Source organism: Macrotis lagotis, chromosome 5, assembly GCF_037893015.1.
Source record: "Macrotis lagotis isolate mMagLag1 chromosome 5, bilby.v1.9.chrom.fasta, whole genome shotgun sequence".
Classification (NCBI taxonomy): domain Eukaryota; kingdom Metazoa; phylum Chordata; class Mammalia; order Peramelemorphia; family Peramelidae; genus Macrotis; species Macrotis lagotis.
This window is the reverse complement of record NC_133662.1, coordinates 40019514-40042218: the sequence shown is the minus strand read 5'-3', so window position 1 is coordinate 40042218 and position 22705 is coordinate 40019514.

Genomic DNA, 22705 nt, shown 5'->3' with positions numbered 1-22705 from the left:
CATGGCCTGAGAAGTATGTATTTATTATTTCTGCTTTTCTGCATTTAATTCTAAGTTTTTTTGTGCCCTAGTACATGGTCCATTTTGGTATAGGTGCCATGTTATGCCAGGAATAAGGTATATTCTTTTCTATCCCCATTGTTTTCTCCAAAGGTGTATCAAAATCTAAGTTTTCTAAGATTTCATTCACCTTATTAACTTCCTTCTTGTTTATTTTATTGTCAGATTTTCTTGTTTTGAGAGAGGGAGATTGAGGTCTCCCATTATTAAAATTTTGCTTTCTATATATTCTTGTAATTCACTCAGCATTGTCTCTAGGAATTTGGATGTTATACCACTAGGGACATATGTATTTTGGAATGAGACAGCTTCATTGACAGTGGTGCCTTTTAAGAAGATGTAGTTTTCTTTCTTAACCCTTTTATTGAGATTATTTTTGCTTTTACCTTATCTGAGTTTAGCATCACTACCCCTGATATTTTTTACTTCAGCTGAGGCATAATAGATTTTAATCCAAAATTTTATCTTTACGCTATGTATCTCTCTACTTAAGGTATGTTTCTTGTAAACAACATATTGTAGGATTCTAGTTTTTAATCCATTCTGCTATTCATTTCTTTTTTTTTTTATGAGACAGCTCATCCCATTTACATTTACACTTAAGGTTACTAATTCTGTGCTATCTTTCTCCATTTATATTTTTCTTTTTCCTTTTCTCTTTTTCTTTCTCAAAAGAATTTTATTCCCTTTATGCTTTGACTTTTCTTTTAAAAATTTAATGTTCAATTTATTTTCATTTATACCTTTTTCTTCTCTTTTATTACTCCCTTCTTTCCCTTATCTTTCCCTTATCTTTCCCTTTTTTCAGTCTCTCCTTCCCTGTAGATTTGGGTAGATATTTAAACCCAGTGAGATTGTATGTTATTCCTTCTCTGGGCTAAAGCTTTTGAATAGAATTTACTCAGGATTCATATTCTCCCTTTTGTTCCTCTAAAGTTATAAATCTGTGTGCCTCTTCCCTTGGTGCTATTTATTGTTCTAGTATCCTAGTATCAGGTATCCTCCATCACAATTTGATTATTTCATTGTTTGATAAGCTCATATTGTTATCAAGATATCATCACAGACTGTTCATTTGTTTGATAAGCAGCTTTGTTTCAAATGACATCAAATTATAAATATAATCATTTTTTACCTTGCTGCCTTTTCAAGTATCTTTCAAGTACACACAGGCCTCCTCATGAGCCAAAGTTTCATCCAAAGCCATATCATTTCTTGAGGCATTTGTGCCCCTCCTCCAAGGCCTATTTTCTCTCACACTTCACCTCCCTCACCCAGGGTCCTTTTTAAGTGAACCCTGGGTTAAATCTAACACTGATCTAATTAACTGCAAGAATTTTAAAGCACTCTAAGTACTGGGAGACTCTGGAGATCTCCCCTGAGAATTTTACAAATGATTGTGAATTACAGACTCAGGACCTGGAAGTTTATGATGCCCTCATTAGACAAAGTGCTAAACACAGTAGCATTAAAGAAAGTCAAGGGATAATGAGACACTCAAGTTTAAAGTTAACACCCCCTGCTTTTCTTCAGGGCTTTTTGACTCAAACATACTGATGTTATCCTGGACCTCTTCAATGGAGAGATAAGATCCAACTATAACCATATCCTTTAAGTCCATTCTCTTCAGTTATATTTGACCCTTTAATCATCTCAAGAGATGCAAAGTTCCAAAGAATTAGAAGTATTGTATCTTCCCTTTTAGGGTTATATACAATTTGATGGTCTTGAGTGATATTTCTTTTGTTTTGTTTATTCCTTCCCCTTTTCATTTACCTTTTTTTATGCAACTCTTGAGTCATGTATTTTGTGATTGAATTCTCTATTCAGTTAAGGTCTTTAAGTCAGGAAATTCTGGAAGTCTTCTATTTAGTTGAATATCCATCTTTTCCCCTGACAGTAAATGTTGAATTTTTCAGGGTAGTACATTCTGAGTTGTAATCCTGGGTCCTTTACCCTCCCATATATGTTATTCGAGGTCTTCCTAGCCTTTAATGTTGAGACTGATAGGTCATGTGTAAGTCTGAGTGTATTCATTTGTATTTGATTTGTTTTATCTTTACTGCTTGAAATATTCTTTCCTTTTTTTAAGGGTTCAGGAATTTGGCTATAACAGCCCTTGGAATCTTTATCCTAGAGTCTCTTTCTGGAGGGGGCTATATGGATTCTTTCAATGGTTATATTGTTATCTTTTCTTGCAGATTTGGACAGTTTTCCCTTTCAATTTCCTGCATATTTTCCAGGTTCTTTTTTTGATCCAGGCTTTTTAGTAGTAGAATGGTTCATAGATATTCTCTCAAGGAACTATTTTCCTGTTCACTCAATTTTCCTAAAAGGTAATTTATACATTCTTCAATTTTTTCAGCCTTTTAATTTTGCTTGATGGAATCTTGTAGCCTTGTAGATTCATTGATTTCTAATTTTTTCATTATAATTTTTAGGATTTTATTTTCTTCAATCAGCTTTAGTATTTCCTTTATAATTATTTTTGACTTTTAACAGTGTTGATTTCCTTGGCCAGTTTTTCATAATTTTCCTACCTGACTCTCAATTTGTTTTTTCATTTTTCTTATTCTTCTCTTCTTTGATTTTTTTAATTCTTTTTTAATTTCTTTGATGAGCTTTAATATTTGAGTTAAATTTATAGGCTGTTGTAATACTTCCTCTGTGAGTTATTTTTCATTTCTTTATCCTTCAGACATGTCATTACTGTCATCCTTGTTTGTAAAGTATTTTTCTTTGCTGAGAGCTCTTCTAGCATTTTTTGCTCATCTTTGGTGTTTTAGCTCTGCTCCTGAGGGTGTAGGGAGTACATATCCAAGCTTTTTAAAAATGTTTTTTAAAGATTTTTATTTATTTCAAGTTTTACAAATTTTCCCCCTAATCTTACTTTCCTCCCCCACCCTCCACAGAAGGCAATTTCCCCCTAATCTTAATTCCAGCACCCCAAAGATTCTACACAGTTTCCATGGCATACATTGATCCAAATTGAACAAGATGAAAGAGAAATCATATACTAAAGGAAGAAACATAATGTATAAGAGATAGCAAGAACAGACAATAAGATATCAGGTTTTCTTTTCTAAATTTAAGTTAATAGTGCCTGGTCTTTGTTCAAACTACATAGTTCTTTCTCTGGATAGAGATGGTATTCTCCATTGCAGACAGCCCCAAATTGTCCCTGATTTTTGCACTGATGAAATGAACGAGTCCATCAAAGTTGATTATTATCCACATGTTGCTGTCAGTGTTTACAGTGTTTTCTGGTTCTGCTCATCTCAATCAGCATCGGTTCACTCAAATCCCTCCAGGCTTCCCTGAATTTCCATCCCTCCTGGTTTCTAATGGAACATAGTGTTCCATGAGATACATATACCACAGTTTGCTAAGCCATTCCCCATTTGAGGGTCATTTACTTGATTTTCAATTCTTTGCCACCACAAACAGGGCTGCTATGAATATTTTTATACAAGTGATGTTTTTACCCTTTTTCATCATCTCTTCATATACTGGGTACAGACCCAGTAGCGGTATTGTTGCATCAAAGAGTATGCACATTTTTGTTGCCCTTTGGGCATAGTTCTAAATTTCTCTCCAGACAGGTTGGATGAGTTCATAGCTCTACCAATAATGTAATAGTATCCCAGATTTCCCACAACCTTTCCAACAATGATCATTGTCCTTTCTGATCATATTGGCAAGGCTGAGAGGTGTGAGGTGGTACCTCAGAGAAGCATTAATTTGCATTTCTCTAATAAGTAATGATTTAGAGCAATTTTTCATACGACTATGGATTGCATTGATCTCCTCATCTGTAAATTGCCTTTGCATATCCTTTGACCATTTGTCAATTGGGGAATGGCATGTTTTTTTTGAAAATTTGGCTCAGTTCTCCTTATATTTCAGAAATGAGTCCTTTGTCAGAAACAATTGTTGTAAAGATTATTCCCAGTTCACTACATTTCCTTTGATCTTGGTTATAGTGGTTTTGTCTTTGCAAAAGCTTTTTAATTTAATGTAATCAAAATCTTCTAGTTTGTCTTTAGTGATCATCTCCATCTCTTCCTTAGTCATAAACTGCTTCCCTTTCCATAGATCTGAAAGTTAAAGTAGTCCTTGATTTCTTAGTTTTCTTATAGTATTGTTTTTTTATGTCTAATTCCTGTATCTATTTGGATCTTTTCTTGCTATAGAGTGTGAGGTGTTGATCAAATCTAAATTTCTTCCATACTAACTTCCAATTTTCCAAGCAGTTTTTATTGAAGCAAGAGTTTTTATTCCAATATCTCAACTCTTTGGGTTTATCAAACAGCAGATTACTATAATAATTTCCTGCTTTTACACCTAGTCTATTCCACTGGTCTACCACTCTATGTCTTAGCCAATACAGTTTTGATTACTGATGCTTTACAATATAGTTTTGGATCCGGTAGGGCTAAACCACCTTCTTTTGTACTTTTTTTCATTAAATCCCTGGAAATTCTTGACTTTTTACTTTTCCATGTGAATTTACTTACAACTTTTTTCTAAAGCATTAAAGTATTTTTTTTTGTAATTTTGATTGGTAGAGGACTAAACAGGTAGCTAATTGAGTTTTGGTAGAATTGTCATTTTTATTATATTAGCTCAACCTATCCATGAGCAGTTAATGTTTGCCCAGTTATTTAAATCTGATTTATTGTGTGTAATAAGTGTTTTATAACTGTTTTCAAAACGTTTCTGAGTCTGCCTTGGCAAATAGACTCCCTGGTATTTTATATTGTCTGAGGATAACTTGAATGTGATTTCTCTTTCTAGCACTTCCTGCTGTATCATGCTAGTCATATGTAGAAAAGTGGAGGATTTATGAGGGATTATTTTATATCCTGCTACTTTGCTAAAGTTGGTAATTATTTCTAGTTGTTGCTTAGATGACTATTTGAGATTGTCTCGGTATAGCATCATGTCATCTGCAAAAAGTGAAAGTTTTGCCTCCTCCTTCCCTATTTTAATTCCTTCAATTTCTTTTTCTTCTCTTATTGCTGAAGCTAACATTTCTAATACTATATTGAACAGTAGTCGTGACACTGGGCATCCTTGTTTCACCCCTGATTTTATTGGGAATGTCTCAAGCCTATCCCCATTGCATATAATGCTTGGTGATGGTTTCAAATAGATACTGCTTATTATTCTATGGAACAAACCATTTATTCCTACACTCTGGTGGTTTTAGTAGGAATGGGTGCTGCATTTTATCAAAATCTTTTTTAGCATCTATTGATATGATCGTATGATTTCTGATAGATATGTTATTGATATAATTAATTATACTAGCAGTTTTCTTAATATCGAACCAACCCTGCAATCCTGGGATAAATTCTTCTTGATCATAATGTATTATCCTAGTGATAACTTGTTGTAAACATTTTGCTAAGATTTTATTTAAGATTTTTTGCATCTATATTAATCAGGGAGATCGTTCTATAATTTTCTTTCTCTGGTTTAACTCTTCCTGGTTTAGGTATCAGGACCATACTGGTGTCATAGAAGAAGTTAAGCAGAGTTCTGTCTTCCCCTATTTTTCCAAAGAGTTTATACAGAATTGGAACCAATTGTTCTTTAAAAGTTTGATAGAATTCACTTGTGAATCCACCTGATCCTGGAGATATTTTCTTAGGGAGTTCAATGATGTCTTGTTGAATTTCTTTTTCTGAGATAGGGTGATTTAACCTGGGTGACTTATATTTTCAAAAATATTCATCGATTTCACTTATATTGTCAAATTTATTGGCATAGAGTTGGGAAACATATTTACAAATTACTACTTTATTTCCTTCTTCTTGGTGGTGAATTCATCTTTTTTCATTTATGATACTAGCAATTTGGTTTTCTTCTTTCTTTTTTTAAATCAAATTCACCAGGGGATTATGAATTTTATTGAATTTTTTCATAAAACCAACTTGGTTTTATTTAATAATTAAGTAGGTTTTTCTGCTTTTAATTTAATTAAATTGTCTAATTTTTAGAATTCCTAATTTGGTATTTAATTGAGGATTTTAAATTTGTTCTTTCTCTAATTCTTTTAGTTGCATATTTAGTTCATTGAATTCCACTTTCTCTAACTTATTCATATAAGCATTTAAAGATATAATATATCCCCTGACAGCCACTTTGAGTGTATCCCATAGATTTTGGTATGTAGTGCATTATTGTCATTATCTAGGATAAAATAATTAATTATTTAGAAAGATGTATTCACTGTTTCTGCCTTTCTGTAACTGATCATTAGGATTTTATGCCCTTGTATATGGACATTTTTGTATAAGTGCCATGTACTACAGAGAAAAAGTTATATTCCTTTCTATGCCCATGTGATTTCCTCCATTAGTCTATCATATCTAGGTTTTCTAACAATGTATTTACTTCCTTATCTTCTTTCTTGTTTATTTTATGATTTGATTTATCTAGATCTGAGAGCAAGAGGCTGAGGTTTCCCACTAATAGAGTTTTGCTGTCTATGTCTTCCTGTAGTTCTTTCAGCTTCTCCACTAAGGAATTTGGATGCATATATATATACATATATATATATATATATATATATATATGTATATATATATTCAGTATTGAAATCATTTTATTGTCTATAGTACCTTTGAGGAGTAAATACTTTCCTTCCTTACCTCTTTTAAAGTTATCTATATTTGCAGCTGCGTTGTCTGAGATAAGGATTGCTACACCTGCTTTGTCATTTCAGCTGAAGCAAAATATATTTTGCTCCAAACTTTTACCTTTGCTCTATATTTATATCTAATCTTCAAATGAGTTTCTTTTAAGCAACATATTGTAGGATTCTAGTTTTTCATCCACTTTGCTATTTGTTTATATTGTAAGGGAGAGTTCATCCCATTCATATTCAATGTTATAATTACTAACTCTTTATTGCCCTCCATGATATCTTCACTCTGTATTTACCCTTTTCCTTTATTTTTATTCCCCAGTATTTTTTTGAATGTCATCATCTTCAGTGTGTTTGCCCTCCTATATCTACTTCCCTCCCATTTCTTTCCCCTTTCCCTTTTTCCCTTTTCCCTTTACTTCCTTCTGTTTGTTCCCCTTTTTCTCACCCCCCATCTCTGTCCTTCCCTGCCCTTTTTCCCCTTTTGATACTTGAAAGGTAAGATGCGTTTTAAGTTAACTGATTATGTGTGTAAGTTAACTTTAAGCCAAATCTGATGAGAGGAATATTTAGGTGTTTCTCATTTCCTCCCTTCTTCCCCTCTATTACCATAGGTCTTTTGTACTTCTTAATGTATTGAGATTTACCCCCATTCAATCCCTTCCCTCCTCCTGTCTCCTTCCTGTCCCACTTTTTAAGGAGAATATGTTTTTAAATAATTCTGAGTCATAGAAAATTCTGAATATCCATAACTTCTAGCTAAGTATATTCTCTCTAAAAGAGTTAGAATTCTTGACAGTTATTAGAGTCTTTCTCCCAAGTAGGGTTATAGCCAGTTTCATCCCTTTGGACAGTAGTCTCATAGATAAGTCCTGAGTGTCCATCACTTCTGACTAGGTATATTCACTCTGTTAGAGTTACTGTTCTCAAGAGTTATGAGAATCTTTTTCCCATGCTGGGATACAGCCAGTTTCACCTTATTGGATAGCAGATTTTTTTTTCTTTATCCCCCCTCCTTTTTTATTACCTTATCATGTGTTTCTTGAACCTCCTGTTTGATGTTCAAATTTTCTATTTGACTCTGGTCTTTTCATGAGGAATTTTTGGAATTCTTCCATTTCATCAAATGTCCATCTTTTCCCGTGGAAGAGAAGGCTCAGCTTTGCCAGATAGTGGGTTCTTGACTGCATTCCAAGCTCCCTTGCTCTTCAGACTATCTCATTCCAGGCCCTTTGATCCTTTAATGTTGATGCAGCCAGGTCCTGAAAAATCCTTTGTGGCTCCTTATTATTTAAATTTCTTCTTTCTGGCTGCTTGCAGGAATTTCTCTTTCATCTGATAGTTCTCGAATTTGACCTCAACATTTCTTGGTGTTTACATTTTAGGAGCTCTTTCCAGAGAGGATTAATGTATTCTTTCAATAACTATTTTGCCCTCTGTTTCCATGATATCACCACAATTTTCCAGCACTTGATCCTGCAATATTAAGTCCAGGCTTTTTTTTCTCCTCAATGTCTTCAGAAAGACCAATATTTATCAGTTTGTCCCTCCTCAATGTATTCCTGAGGCCAGTGGTTTTACTGATGAAGTATTTTATATTTTCTCCTATTTTGTCTATTTTTTGGTTTTAACAGTCTCTTGCTGTCTCATTAGTCATTAGTTTCCACAGACTCCATTCTTTTTTTTTGAGAGTTTTCCTCATTTATCATTTGCCACTCCTTTGCCAAGTGGTCAATTCTATTTTTGAAAGAGCTTTCCATTTGACCAATTGAGATTTTGAGAGAATCATTTTCCTTTTGCATTTGCCCAGTTGAGGATCTGAGAGAATTATTCTCATTTTCTCTTTGTCCAATTGCTTTTTTCCAATTATTTTTTTTTGTTTCAAGGTGTTAATCTTCTCTGGCATGTCTTTTCTGAAATTTTCTAATTTATTTTTAAACTCCTTCCTTATATTTTTTTTTGCAAGGCAGTGGGGTTAAATGGCTTTCCCAAGGCCACATATCTAGGTAATTATTAAGTGTCAGAGGTCGAATTTCAACTCAGGTACTCCAGACTCCAGGGCTGGTACTCTATTCACTGCACCACCTATGTGCCTCTCCTTCCTTATTTCTTCAAGGAAGTCTCTCTGTGCTGGAGACCAGATCATATTCTCCTCAGAGGTTCTAGGTCTCTCTGAGTTAGGGTCTTTTCCTTCCAAGTATTTTTCTATGGATCCACCTTTGTTCTGACCTTTCTTCATTTTGCTAAGACCTTGAATTGAGGAGGGGCTGGTTCACAGAGGTTTGGTGTTGGGATCCCTAGAGACTTTACTCAGTGAGTTTAACATCCCCAGCTGACCACTAGGGGGTGCTAGAGGATTTGTTTACTGAGTGTAATTTCTCCAGCTGGACAGCAGGGGGGTGCTGCTTGCTTTCTCTGGAGCATCTGTGATTTTGATTGTGGTGTTCTCTCTTAGTCTTGAAGCTGTTAATCAGTGGTGGGCTCTACCCTGGGGTGAGGTCATCATTCTCCCTATTGTCAGCTGAGGTGGTTATGCTGCTCACACACCTGTGTGCCAGAGATTGTCTGTAGCTGTGTTTGTTCTGGGAAGAGGCTTCAGCCGAAATGGAGGCATGGACTCAGAGTTCTTCCTGACCAGAGGAGCCCAGGGAACAGGGATGATGTCCGCAGCTCTCCTGCACTGGAACTCTCTACCTAGCCCTGTCGGCAAGCTCCAGACCGTCAGCACTAACACCAATGCCTCTGCTTCCTAGTTGACCCAAGCCTCCACAGTAGACCAGTCTCTAGCCCTGTGGCTGATCAAGCAGGTCCAATTCTCCAGGCCTCAGGATCACAGTCTCTAACCCTGCTGCTAATCTGGCTGATGAACCCTCTGTGCCTGGACTCACCCAGGATTGCAGAAGGCAAATCCTGATGTAGATATTCTTTCTCCTGGCTTTTCTTTCTGGGCTTTGTTGATCAGATTTCTGCTGAGAGGTTTGTTTCATATCACATATCAGGAAAGATCAGGAGATTTTAGAACTGTGCCTGTCTCCTCTCCGCTATCTTGGCTGGAAGATCCAAGATTTTTGTTGTTGTTCTTGTTCTTGTTCTTGTTTTTTGTGGGGGCTGAGTTCTGATCCTGGATAGTTGTTGGCCAAGATATTGCCTATGAAGTTCAGGCCTTGACTTTGCCGTTTTTTTTCTCCTTTATGTCTGGGTTCTGACTTGGCAGTTGTTTTTCCTGCTTCAGACTTGTCTTTTAAACAGATGTTCTCAGGGTTCAGACTTCATTTTTTGGGGTCCTTCCTGATGGATTACTCACTAGCTTCCAGGATATCTGATGTTGTTAGGCTTTTAAGACCTGGATTGCACTGTAGCTAAAAACTTCCTAATGGATTCTCCCACTGTCCCATCTCCTGGGTTTTATTTCCCCTTCCCCCCCCCCCCCCAAAGAGTCAGACATTCACTGAAGCTCTTCCATGATGTCAACAGTTGAAAACTTCTTTGAATCTTTCCTTTGTCTTGGTGGGATCTATAGTTTGAGTGTCAGAGTAGAGACTTCATTTATCATTTTGTAGGGAAAAGCTCTAGGAGCATGTTACTTTCACATTGCCAACTTGGCCCTGCCTTCAACCTCTACCAAAGTTATTCTCAATATGAAAAATTTCTTTTTTATATGGAGATTAGAGCCCATTTAAAATTTACTTGAACAGTTTTGTCCGTCACCTCACAATTATTAAGTTTCCAAGCTAGATGAATATTGATAGAAAAATCTTAAATAAAATTTTAGCAGTGAGACAACAGCTAGTTATTCCTAGGATAATATACCATGATCAGGTAGGATTTCTACAAGGTAGGCAGTGATGGATCAATATTAGGGAAACATTCAATATTATTAAACAATTGATAGCAAAACCAACAGAAATCATAAGACTATTTCAATGGATGCTGAAAAAAACTTTTGTTAAAATACAACATCCATTCCTATTAAAAATACTAGAAAGTTTAGGAATAAATGGAATTTTCCCTAAAATAATAAACAGTATCTATCTAAAACCATCAACAAATATTACATAGAATAGGAATAAACCGAGCATTTCCAATAATATTGGGGGTGAAACAGAGATACTCTTTTATCAGCATTACTATTCAGTATAGTATTAGAAATGCTAGCTGTGGGGCAGCTAGGTGGTGCAGTGGATAGAGCACCTGCCCTGGAGTCAGAAGTGCCCAAGTTCAAATATGGCCTCAGACACTTAATAAATTACCCTGTGTGGCCTTGGGTAAGCCACTTAACCCCATTTGCCTTGCAGAAACCTAACAAAAAAAAGAAAGAAAGAAATACTAGCTGTAACAATAAGAGAAAAAAAAAGAAACTGAAAGAATCAGAATTGACAATGAGGAGGATAAACTTTCACTCTTTGCAGATGATATGATGGTATATCTAGAGAACCTGAGTAAATCATCTAAAAACACTTTGAAACAATTAACAAATTTAACAAAGTAGCAGAATGAAAAATAAACCCATATAAACCATCAATATTTCTATATATGAAATACAAAACCCAAGAGCAAGAGCTAGAAAGAGAAATTCCATTTAGAATAGCTATCAACCGTATTAAATACTTGGGAATTTACCTCCTAAGAAAAACCCAGAAATTGTATGAACAAAATTGTAAAGCACTTCTCTTCAAAATAAAGTCAGATCTAAAGAATTGGGAAAATGTCAAATGCTTATCTTTCAGCCAAGCTAATATAATAAAAATGACACTTTTACCCAAATTGAATTAAATTTACTTATTCAACCCCATAGCAATCAAACTACCAAATAACTACCTTTCCAGGTCAGAAAAAAATAGTAACAAAATTCATCTGGAGCAAGAAAAGGGCAAGAATAGCAAGGGAACTGATGAAAAAACAATATAAAGGAAGGTGCCTTAGATATACCAGATCTAAAACTATACTATAAAGCAGTAGTCATCAAAAATGTCTGGTACTGGGTAAGAAATAGAGTAATGGTTCAGTGGATTAGGATAGGTTCAAAAGAAAACACAGTAAATGACTACAGCAATCCTTAACAAACCCAAACATTTCAGTCTCTGGTATTAGAACTCACTGTCTAACAAAAATTGTTGGGAAAACTGGAAAATAATATGGCCTATCTCACAACCTCTACCAAAATAAGGTCAAAATGAGTACAGAATTTAGACATAAAGAGTCACACCCTAGATAAATTAATAGACCAAGAAATATACTATCTATCAGATCTATGGAAAGAGCATAAATTTATATACTGCAAAATGAATGATTTTGACTATTAAATTAAAAAGTCATTGAACTAATAAAATCAGTGCTGTCAAAATCTGAAGGAAAGCCTAGTTCTGATCAAAGTCTCATTTCAAAAATATGGAGATAATTGTATCAAATTTATAAGGTATCAATGAGGTATCATCTCACTCATATCAGATTGGTCAAGATAAAAAAGGGGAAATTATAAGTATTGGAGAGGTTGTCTCCAATTGATGCATTGCTGGTGGAGTTATGTATGTATTCACATTTTCTGGAGAGCAATATTGTACTATTCTCAAAGTATAATAAAACCTTTCATACCCTTTGACCCAGCAATCTCAATTCTAGGTCTATATATAGTAGAAATTATTTAAAAAAGGGAAAAGTCCTATATATTCCAAAATATTCATAGCAGCTCTTTTTGTAGTGGCAAAGAATTGGAAATTGAAGGTATACACATCAATTGGGGAATGGTTAAACAAGTTATGTTACTTGAATAATATGGAATACTATTGTTCTATAAGAAACCATAAAAGGTCAGGCTCTAGAGAAGCATGGAATGACTTACCGGTTCTGATACTGAGTGAAGGGAGCAGAACCAAAAGAACAATGTACATATCAACAACAGCATTATTTGATGAACAACCTTGGTTGAAACAGCTCCTCTCAGATGTTCAGAAAGTTAGGATAACTGTATTAGATTAGCTATGGACAAAGTTATCCCCATCCAGATGATGAAAAACAAAACAAAGCACACAGAGAAAACCAACCCTTCAGAATCTGATTATCACTTTATAAAATAATATTTCATGTATCTCTTTCCCTTAATCCTAATTCCTCATGCCAAAAAAGAACTAATCGGTAAAATGTTTATCAAAATATGTAAGTACAATACTGACTGTCTATTCTCCACTGAGGGGAGTAGTGTGGAAAGGGAGGGTGGAAGGAAATTTTGTAACTTAAAAATAAATATGTGCATATCAGTGAAATAAATATTTTTAAAAGATTAAAAAAAATGAATCCAAGGTTAGATCTGAGTTCATCTATTCCTGACTTAAATTTAATTATTCAGTCATGCCAATGTATTCTTTTTTTTTAAGTTTTTGCAAGGCAAATGCGGTTAAGTGGCTTGGCCAAGGCCACACAGCTAGGTAATTATTAAGTGTCTGAGACCGGATTTGAACCCAGGTACTCCTGACTCCAGGGCCAGTGTTTTATCCACTACACCACCTAGCTGCTCCCAGTGTATTCCTCTTGACTAAATGATACCGAACAAGTATTTTGTGTTTGTTCTATTGATTGCATTTCTGTTGTTGCTGTTGCTTATATCCCAAAAATCCCCATAAAATAACATTTTGTTTCACTTATTTTACTTTCCACAAAATTAGCAACTCTAGGGTAGTTGAGGTAGTAGTCCCCAAATCTGAGTGGAGAAGGCATATTGATTCTAGGTCTAGCTAGTCCTTCTTCCTAATAGGGAGAAAGGCAGACCATTTTGACTAATTGAGTAACTGGAAGTAATTAAAATTCTAAAAAAATCTATCATTTTTTGCCTGATGTCTTCTTGAGAGCCATGTCTTTGTCACTTCATGTTATTTACTAAGGGGCTAGGAAATGAGCATATTTGGACATGAGTAGAGTGTGAAGTAGAAGGAGATAAGATCTGTACAATCGTTGCCCCTACCACACATGGAAAGAACCAATATATCCCATATTCATTTTCACTTTCATGTGAAATTCACAGTTAATGCTTTTTTAAAAATATTACTACCACATAGACAGCAAAATATAAAGGTCTAAATGGATTTTATTTGAGTTATTCACAATTTATCCCAAATTTTAACTACATGTTTCTATGCAAACATTTGGTAAACTAATTCAACTGACACCTGAATAATTTTAGTAAATGTTAACATTCTGAACAATATTGATATGAATGAAGTGTGATAACTGCATTATAACTTTAAAATGTTATATGACACTCTCCTTATCATTATTATTGTTATTATTTCCCCAAAATCTTTATGAACCTGTTGTTTCTGCAACACAATCCCTAGAAAATTTTTCATGGATTTTGAGAACTCCTGAAAGAAACATCATTCAAACATATGATCTTGGGCAAAATACTCACTCATTCTTGGCCTCAATTTCTTCTTCTATAAAATGAACAAATTGATTTAGATGATTTCAAGGTCTCTTCTTGGCCTAACATTCCATAGCTTATAATAGAAAGCACTAAAAATAAATATTGTTTTATGAATAACAATGCCTTGAAAGTTATAGGTGTGAATTACAGGAAAGTATATCCTTCTAAGGCCAGTCTTTGGCAATAAAACATTATAGCATTAAAGTACTGTAGGATGCTTAGAAAACTCTTTATCATTGCCTCTCATACTTTTGCTTTTCTTTCAGGAAGTTATTTCAGAGGTTCTGCTATTATCTGTACTTGATAAAAGCCTGGAGAATGGCAATAACTCAAGGTTTACAGCAGCATTCAATTTGTATCTGCTACAATACCACCTCACTTGACCATTATAATTATGTGTTAACTGCCATTACATCCCAGTATATGAAGCAATAAATAGGCCCCAAGTGCCAAGTAAACATAGAGGCAAGCTGGAGCCTATTTTTTTCCTGCATATGGGAACCATCTCTTCCTAATTCTAATATGGTGGAGAGGCACTTAAGATTGGAATGGGCTTTTCTTTTTTAAGAAAATGTTAAGTGGGATGAATATCTTGATTTCACATTTTTAAGAGTATGCTTTCTCTTTGGGGTAAATGTCTCGCATTCTCATATAGAGTCTCTATGGACACCTTAGCCTGGTGTACAGTGGTTATTTTAAATATCTGGAGAAGCTCATAGTTCCTAAATTCATAACTGAATGGGATCTCAGAGGTCTTTTACTCTAACCCCCTTATTTTCTGTATAAGAAATCTGGAAAACCAGAGAAGTTAAGTGATTTGCCACAGGTCAGATGTATGCTAAGTAGCAGAACATATATTTGAAGCTAAGTAGGTCTTTTGATTCGAAAGCTAGAAGTCTTTTTCCTATGCCATATGTTCCATATGGATTACCATGACATATAATCTGGGTAGATGACTGTAAAAGTGAATTTAGACATCATCTAAGAAAAAAACAATATTTTAAAAAGTTAATTAATTTACAGGCTCTTCTTATAATTCTGTCTCCTCCAAATTAAACAAATAAAAAGCAAAAAGAAATCTTTCATCATAAATGGTCAGAGTTCAGTCATTGACCACATAACCAAAATCTGATTTTTCATGCTGCATTACCTCTATGGCAAGATATGGGCTGGGTGAATCACCTTCAGTCCTTTGGATTCATATTTTATAAGGGCATTGATCATAGTTCTAGTGTCTTCTAAAGTGTTTTTTATTTCTATCATTATTATTTTTAAATTGTTTTTTTCTGTTCATTTCACTCTCCATGAGTTCTTAGAAGTCTTTCCAATTTCCTCTGAAACTCTCTACTTCTTTATTTCTAAAGGCACAATAATACTCCATTTATATTTCTGTGCCATAATTTGTTTATACATTCCCCAAAAGATGAGCACTCTATAGAAGAAATTCTTTAGAGCTCTTCAAGGAAAACAGATTATTTTGAAGCAATGGGTTCTCCCTGAAAAATGAAATAATGAAAGCTAATACCCTCTTTAAAATATCTTACAGATGACAAAATTGCATACTTGAGATTTTCAAGCAAAGTTTGGATGATCAGTTAAATTAGAAGGAAAACAAGAAATGAGGCAGGGAGAATAGCAACAAGTATTTCTGATAAGAACCTTATTTCTCAAATATTTAGGGAAATGAGTCATAAAATTGATAAATCATCAAAGAAAATTACCAGGCCATTTTCAGAAGAAATCAAAGTTATCAAGAATCACATAAAAACACTCTCAATCTCTACTGATAAAAGAAATGAAAATTACAACAATTCTGAGATAGCATCTCATAATTAACAGATTGACCAACATGTTACAAAAGGAAAACAACAAATACTGGAGGGCATATTGAAAAATTTGTATACTAACTCATTGCTGATGGTTGCCACAACCATTTTAGAGTCAAGTTTGGAACTAGGCCAAAAAAGACTGTAAAATGTCGCATACCTTTTAAATCCACAATAACAATACCAGTTCTTTCTCCAAAGAGATCAAAGAAAGCAGAAAAGATCTATTTGTACAAAAATATTTAAAGCACTTCTTTCTGTGTTGTCAATGTATTAAAAACTGAGAGGATCTCCACTAATTGGTAAATATCTAACAAATGGTGAGATATGATTGTAATGGAATCTGAAGAACAGAATAGTTTCAGAAAAACCCAGGAAGACTTTAATGAATTCATGCAAAACAGAATAAACAGACCTAGGATAATACTGTTTCTAGCAAAAGCAATATTATAATAATGATAAACTATGAAAGATTTAGCTGCTTTGATCAAGTCAATGATCCGAGACAATTCCAAAGAACCCATGATGAAAAATGCTATTCACCCCCAGAGAGAGAACTGATGAAATCAAAGTGCAAAGTGAAATATATCTTTTCACTTTACCTTTTTTAATTTTCATTTGTTTATAAAACATATAACCAATATGTTTTACATGACTTCACATATAAAATCAAAATCAAATTGCTGCCTTCTCAAGGTGAATTGAGTTCAGAATGGAGAGAGAAAATTTGAAACTCAAAGATTTAAATAATGATTGGGCTTTTTTAACATTATAATAAGGAAATATTTAATGAAAATAATTTTTAAAAATAATCAATACAACATTTAATAATCACTGATTACTTCTGGGGAACTGTGCTAGGTTCTGAGAAGTCAAAGACTAAAGTAAAGGTGTCCCTCTCTTCAAGAAGTTTAATTCTTTGAGGGTTACAGATAATATGAAAAGATATAAATATATGAAATGTAACTAAAGACTCCTTTTATAAAATGCCAGACAAGGGTTTTTTTCCCCCCAGAAGGCCTCAAGCAAATATTGCATCTGCAAAAAGATATTGTTGAATGACTATTTGCTTACATCCTCTCATTACACTTTTAGTTTTTGGAATTATAGAGATTAAAATATCCTCTAAGGAGAAAGTCTGATTTGTAAAATATTTAAGACTATAAAATAGAAGAAAATTTTAATTATTTTTCTGTTACTGGCATTATACAGTAGCTCAGAATTATAGCACTTTATTCTTTGTATAAATTTGGCTAGTTTTTTGCTCTACAGTTACTGAATTTAAAAGTATCTATTTCAGTGATGTGCGGAACTATTCTTTGACAGTCATTAAAAGCTGGCAAATGAGTGGTGTTTGGTATTAACCAGCTGTGGACTTGAGTGATGAAACTCTGAAAATATGTACTGTGCCTCCTCAAAAAGCATATGCCTCAAATATGGAGAAGCAATCAAACTCATAAGCTCTATCATTAGGCAAAGTTGACTTAATGTATATATTAAAACCATTCACGATATGTTTCCAAGTCTCAGTTCAAGAGTTGGAAACCTTGATTCTGCAAATGTGAAATAATTTAGCAATTAAAAAATAACATTGACTAGGAAAAAAAGACATTTCTAATCTCAACTTTCTCTTATCCAGAATATAAGTTTTAGGAAAGAACAGAAATTTATTCACAAACAAAGTTATCTCTAAACAGGATCATACAGTGAGAATAGTATGCATTGGACAGCATAGTTTCCAAAGACCCCCCAAAAGACCAAATAACATTTGTGTTTTTCTTCTCTTAACACCCTAGATATAATATTTCTTCATTTTATCACAATATTCATTTTTCTGATGATGATGCTTATCCTTCATTCTCAGAGAAGACCACAGTACCAAGGAGATTATGCCATAAAAAGTACATGAATTGACTTTGAGGGAGGAGGTGCTTTGCTAAATCATCAATCTCACTTTCTCCTCTGAACCATCTGAATTTAGTGGCCAGATATGGATCAATGTGACTGCAGTTGTCCCTGGATTCGAGTCAATCAAGGTTAAGACATTTGCCCCAGTTTACACAGATAGTAAGTGTCAAATGTCTGAGGCATGATTCAAACTCCCATCCTCCTGACTCCAAGGTCATTGTTCTATTTACTGCAACACCTAGATGCACTTCATCTTTTCTACTACTCTTAAGAAAAAAAACAGATTAATATAGGATAAGAAGAAATCACATCAAATTTCCTATAAGTACCTCATAAAATATATTTTAAAATATTTTCTTTTTAAATGTCTAGTCTTAGAGTTAAGCAAACTCTTAAATAGGAAGATTCATGCTTTATCACAGGGTTATATTAACATTTTATGTTTTATATTATTATCAGGGTACCTTGGAGGGAGGGGGAGAAAGAGAACATTTTGATTTTCACAAAAATGCAAAATAGATTTGTGTGCATGTTTTAGACCTATTTTTATATCTCTCTATATCTACCTTCTATTCAAACATCCATCCATCCATCCATCCACTCATCCATCCATCCATCTATCTAGCTATCATCTATCTATCTGGAGATAAGATTATACTTAAAACTTTCTGTAAAAAATTAGTACCTTCTGTTATAGACATTTTAAGATGGAAATTAAATTTTGAACTAATATTTATGCAGCACTAATAACGTGTTTCAGATCAAAATGATTTTGTTAAACATTATAGAAAAAACAATAAAAATATTCTCAGCAAATAAATGTCTTGGTAACATTTGGCTTTATATTATTCTTATATCTAAATTCTTGTTTTTAGTAAAATATTCAAGGCACCATTCTAGTCAAATGAATCACTGTCTTCTTAAATTGTCTTTACTTCTCTAATATTTCATGTTTTAATGGGCAACCCTTGTCTGTTCACTCTTACTGTGTTCAAAGACCAATTATTCTTGTTTTTCCCCCTCCATACAGTGGTGGAGGTAGAAATAGAGGGTCAGCATCCCCTTTACATTATTAAGTCCCTTCTTAACCTCAACATTTCCTAAATATTCAAACTGAAATTTTTTTTCTAAGAATGTCTATTTTTTTATTTCTGTAATATAAAATGTTATCTATTAAGAATGTTAAAATTATTCATGTCTATTTTAAAATATGAAACTTCCAAACAGAAACAGGCTAATAAGGAGCAGATTGAGTTAACCAGATCTTGGTGGAGAGAAGATGGGAAAAGATTGGGAAGGGGAAAGAATTTAATCTTTGACTCTTCTATGTTATAGTTCTGTTGAGTCTCCAGAAATATAACCTTCCTAAATCATACATTCCCAAGCTTTTTCTTTATGGTGCTTTATACAGCAAATAATTCCCCATATCTTTTTTAAAAAATTTAATTGATATTTTATTTTTCCAACTACATGTTATGAAAGTTTTTCAACAATCATCCATATGCATATGTATATTTATTGTTATAAAATATCCTTCCACCCTCCCTTCCCACACCCATCCCCTCAGATTAGAGCAATCAGGTTAATATTGTCCATACACATTTGTGTTAAACATATATTAAACTGATCATTTTCAGTATGAGAAATTGGGGCTAAGAGAAAGAAATACGTGAGATTTTTTTTAAAGTGAATGTAGGGTGGCTAGGTGGTGTAGTGGATAAAGCACCAGCCTGGGAGTCAGGAGTACCTGGGTTCAAATCTGGTCTCAGACACTTAATAATTACCTAGCTGTGTGGCCTTGGGCAAGCCACTTAAGCCCATTTGCCTTGCAAAAAATAACCCTAAAAATAAATTAAAAAGTGAATTTAATGTTCATCAAATTCTGAAGGATTTGATTTTGTTTTGTTTTGTTTTTCTTCCTTTGGATGGGGAATAGCATTGTCTATAGCTGGTCTAAGAGGGTTTTCCTAGCTCTCTGAATTACTGAGAGCATCTACATCAATCAGGTTTGATAATCTCATAATATGGTCATTAATGTGTACATATTTCTTGGGTTTTACTCCCTTAGATAAGCATCAGATCGTGTATTTCATTTCATGCCTGTCTAGAGTCTGGCCATTTATGGTTTCTTATAGAACAACACTATTCCCCAATTGCTGGACATTGCCATAATTTCCAATTATTTCTCATTATAAAAAGAGGTATTAATAATATTTTGGAACATGTTGGAATTTTCCTATTTTGGATATAGGCCAAGAATTGGAATTTCTGGGTCAAAGTGTATGAACAATTTTATTGCTCTTTGAGCATAGTTCTATATTACTCTCCAGAATGGTTGGATCAGCTCACAACCCCACAAGAAATGCTTTAATGTACCAATTCTCCCAATGCTGATCATTTTCCATTTTTGTCATTTTAGTCAATCTGATAGGTATAAAATGATGCCACATAGTTGTTTGAATATGTATATCTTTACTCAACAATGATTTGGAGCATTTTTTCATGGAACATTTGAAAAGTATTTATTCATATCCTATAACCATTTATCAATTGGGGAATGACTTGTGACTTTATAAGTTTGATTAATTCTCTATATAGTTTAGAAATGATACCATTATGAGAACTCCCAGTTGTGAAGATTGTTTCCCAGATTTCTGCTTTCCTTCTAATTTTGGCAATACTGATTTTATTAGTGCAAACTCTTTTTATAATTAAGTCACAATCATTCTTTTTGCAGTTTGTAAAGTGTTCTAATTCTTGTTTGGTCATAATTTTTTCACATTCTATAGATTGGATAGAGAGTATTTCTTGTTCTATTAATTTATCTATGATGTCATTCTTTATATCTAAATCACATACCTATTTGACTTTATTTTGGTATAGGGTGTGAGATGTGGATCTATGCCTAGTTAGTGCCATACTATTTTCAAGTTTTCCCAACAATTTTTGTCAAATAGTAAGTTATTATCCCAAAGGCTGATGTATTTGGATTTGTCAAATAGTTGATTTCTGTAGTCATTTATTTATTTTTTTGTGTGTGTGTAGATATTTATTTTTTTCATGTATTTTTAATTTTTGTACAAATGATGTTTTTTATACATTACTAAAATGTTCTTGTTTAAGAGTGAACATAATACCACTTCTCCACAAAAATATATATACCCTCATGAGAATAAAGTAAAGGAAAGAGGAAAAAAATTAAAATTAAAATTAAAAATATAATAATAGGGGCAGCTAGGTGGCACAGTGGATGGAACACCAGTCCTGGAGTCAGGAACACCCAAATTCAAATCCGGCCCCAGACACCAAACAATCACCCAGCTGTGTGACCCTTGGAAAACCACCCCAACCCCATTGCCCTGCAAAAATAAAAAAAAAAGACAAACCAAAATAAAATAATAATAATATAATAATAATAATAATAATAATAGGGGCAGCCAGGTGGTGCAGTGGACAGAGTACCAGCCCTGGAGCCAGGGGCACCTGGGTTCCAATTTGGCCTCAGACACCCAACAATCACCCAGCTGTGCGGCCCTGGGCAAACCACCTAACACCATCCGCCCCACAACTCCCTAATAATATTAATAATAATAATAATAACAACAACAATAAAATGTGTTTCATGCTTCATTCTGTGTTCCATCACAATCAGCTCTGTCGTGGGTGGTTCACATTCTTTAGGATAACTCCATCACAAAAGCTCTTCCATATTTTTCCACTGTTGCCATTGCTGATTGCAACTCCTTTCATTCATACTTCCCTGCTACCATACACTATATTTTCTCTATCCTTTCACTCTGTTCCTCTTCTTAAATGTGCTGTAGGGTAGCTGAGTAGTGCAGCAGATCTGTAGTCACTTATTTTGACTTCTTTTGAACCTATTCTAAGTCACTGATGCCTTTCTCTATTTTTTAACCAGTACCAGGCAGTTTTGATGACTGCCACTTTATTGTATAGTTTTAGATCTGGTAGAGCTAGGCCATCTTCCTTTACATTTTTTCATCAGTTCCTTTACTATTCTTGCCCTTTTGTTGTTCCAGATGAATTTTGTTAGTATTTTTTCCTGGATAGTTAAAATAATTATTTGGTTGCTTGGTGTGGCACTGAATAAGTAATTTAATTTGGGTTAAAACATCATTTTTATTATGTTAATTCGACTTAGCTTTGAGCATTTGAGATTTTGCCCATTATTTAGATCTGGCTTTATTTGGGTGACAAATGTTTTATAATTGTGTTCCTACAGTTTCTGAGTTTGTCTTGGAAGATAGATTCTCAAAAAATTAACATTTTCTACAGTTACTTTAAATGGAATTTCTATTTCTATCTCTTTCTCTTTGGTTTTGTTGTTAAAAATGTTGATGATTTATATGGATTTACTTTACAGCTTGCTGAATTTGTTAATTATTTCAAGGAGATTTTAAGATAGTTTTCTGGGGTTCTCTAAGTATTCCATCATATCATCAGCAAAGTGTGAAGGCTTTGCTTCCTCATTGACAATTATGATTTCTTTGGTTTCTTTTTCTTCTCATTGCTACAGCTAGCATTTCTAATACTATATTGAATAGTGATAATGGGCATCCTTATTTGAAGTGCTCCAAGTTTATCCCCATTAATATTTTTGTTGATGGTTTTAAAATATACTACTTATTATTTTAAGGAAAATTCTATTTATTCCTAAACTTTAAGTAGTAATGTTTGTTGTATTTTTTTTTTATCAAAGGTCTTTTCAGCATCTATTGAGATATTCATATAATTTCTGTTGGTTGTGCTATTGATATGCTCAATTATTATGATGAGTTTTTTTCTGATCTTGAGCCATCCCTTCCTATCTGGTATAAA